The sequence below is a fragment of the Podarcis melisellensis genome (genome assembly GCF_964234715.1).
Source record: "Podarcis melisellensis genome assembly, chromosome: 8".
Classification (NCBI taxonomy): Eukaryota; Metazoa; Chordata; class Lepidosauria; order Squamata; family Lacertidae; genus Podarcis; species Podarcis melisellensis.
This window is the reverse complement of record NC_138540.1, coordinates 53,241,160-53,243,690: the sequence shown is the minus strand read 5'-3', so window position 1 is coordinate 53,243,690 and position 2,531 is coordinate 53,241,160.

The window sequence follows — 2,531 nt, the reverse complement described above, 5'->3', positions numbered from 1 at the left end:
CCTCTTTCCCCTAGATCCCCACCCCACCCCGAGATTTGCACTCTGGGAAATGTAGTCCATTCACTCACAAACAGGGGAAGGTCCATCTGCCCGTAGAACTACACTTCCCAGAAGGCGTTATCCTTCGAGCTGGGAGAGCGGGCTGCTCTTCCTTCTTTAAAGGCGCAGGCCCTCCTTCGCTCACATGGGTGCCTCCTAACCAGCCCCTGCGGCGTCGGCGATAGCGATATTGCAGGATTTGAGTCAGCACCAACTTGCATTGCTAATTCCTTGGAAGTTTTATATGTGTGTGCTTGCGTTTGCGCGCACAGTGGTCCTGTGCGCCTTACCTTGAAGAAAAGTCCCCGAGTTCAGCAGGCATTAACTCACAACTAGATGTTCAGCCGGATCCTATGCTCACCTACTAGGAATGAACCCCTAGGACCTTCATTGGTACCCTTGGGTGTATGCCCCAGACCCTGAGCTTTCACTTATGTTATGTACTGAAGTTCTCACCCTGGGCCAGCAGGGGGATACCATAGATAGTTTTCACTCAGGTCCGCATATGCAAATAAGTGACGTTCACTGATTGGATAGTTACAGAAAGTTGCTACTGTTGCTTTGTAGTGGAGCTCTGTATAAGCAGGCTGGCTGAACCCTTCAGTCCAGTTCTGTTCTGGCCTGTGAATAAACAAGAGCTGTCTGAAGAATCGCTGTGTCATCTGATATGTTCACCCACAACTTAACAACTTAAATATTAAAAAGTAAGTCTCTGGACCTCCGAGAAAGAAATTTAGGAGGGTACCTTTCCAAGCAAACTATGAGAGTGCCTTTGTGAAGTGAAATGAGCCAAACGCTTTTCGCGCCTGTGGCCTGCCACTCTTCTTAACTAATCAGCAAAGTCAGAGTTATGAATGACGATGAGCGCGTTGTTCCGACACCAGGGGGAAATAATCCCCATAGTCTTAAAAGCAGTCGTTTCCTCCTCCCATTTAGTGTGCTTTCCCTACATCCTCCTCATTTTCTAGCCCTTGGAATCTCCACCGTTTCCAATGCCTTTACTCCCAGGCAGCAATACTGTATGCATTTTTCTTCTCAGAAAAGTGGTCCCTAAAAGGCTTCTTCTGAGATCAGGTAATCTCTAAAGAAAGTCATTTTCTGCAAATACTACGACATAGTATGTGCAGACGGATGTTAAAGAGAAAGCCCTTCTCTCCCCCGCCCCTTCTGCAAATGTTAAAACATCTTAGGCACGTTTCCTGGTGTGCTGCAGCTGAACACCAGGCACACCTTAAGAATTTACTGTATTGTCAGCTTGCAGCACCATAATATACGTCTATTCAAAAGAAAGTCTCTTTGCGTTTAAGAGGGTTTACTCCCAGGTAAGCGAGTATAAGATGACAGCCAAGGTTTTGGTTTAGGTTGGCGCTAGGGGAAACCGGTATTTTTGTACCTCAAACAGCTGGATGGCAGGCAGAATTTCAACAGGTTAAGACTTTTCTGGTATGAAAAAGCCTCACTATGACTGTACTTGTTCTAATTTTATGTTATGCTCTGTTCCCCTCCTGGCAGCCATCCCTGTGCCTTGAGTAGTACAGCCCAAAAGTCTTCAAGCAGTAGGCTTTCTCAGCCTTACCTGAAGGAGTTGAACCAGGAGTTGCACCTGGGACCTTTTACTTGCAAATCAGGTTCTCTTCTCTGGACAGAGCAGGCTGTCTGTGGACTTGTGAGAGTGTGTAGGTTCTGGGCTATGATTCTCAGGTCCCATCTGCACTATACATTTAAAACAGCATCTTGCTACTTTAAATGGTCATTGTTGTTGTTTAGTCCTTTAGTCGTGTCCGACTCTTCATGACCCCATGGACCAGAGCACGCCAGGCACTCCTGTCTTCCACTTCCTCCCGCAGTTTGGTCAAACTCATGTTTGTAGCTTCGAGAACACTGTCCAACCATCTCGTCCTCTGTTGTCCCCTTTCTCCTTGTGCCCTCCATCTTTCCCAACATCAGGGTCTTTTCCAGGTAGTCTTCTCTTCTCATGAGGTGGACAAAGTATTGGAGCCTCAGCTTCAGGATCTGTCCTTCCAGTGAGCACTCAGGGCTGATTTCCTTCAGAATGGATAGGTTTGATCTTCTTGCAGTCCATGGGACTCTCAAGAGTCTCCTCCAGCACCATAATTCAAAAGCATCAATTCTTCAGCGATCAATCTTCCTTATGGTCCAGCTCTCACTTCCATACATCACTACTTGGAAAACCATGGCTTCCCACAAAGAATTCTGGGAACTGTTGTGTTATAAAGGTACTGGGAGTTGTTAGGAGAACTCCCCTCCCCGGAGCTGCAATTCCCAGAGTTCCTTGGGAAGAACAATTGATGTTTGAACCCACTCTGGAAACAGGAAACGTAATACAGGAGATGTATTAGTGCACGTGGGGAAACAAGTGTCGGAAGTCTCTTGTGCTAACCATGTGCTGGAGGAGCTGTCCAAAGAGTTGAGAGGCAAGTAATGAATGACATCCCTCCTCGTGGCAGCAAGCTTGGCTGTTGCTCCATAAG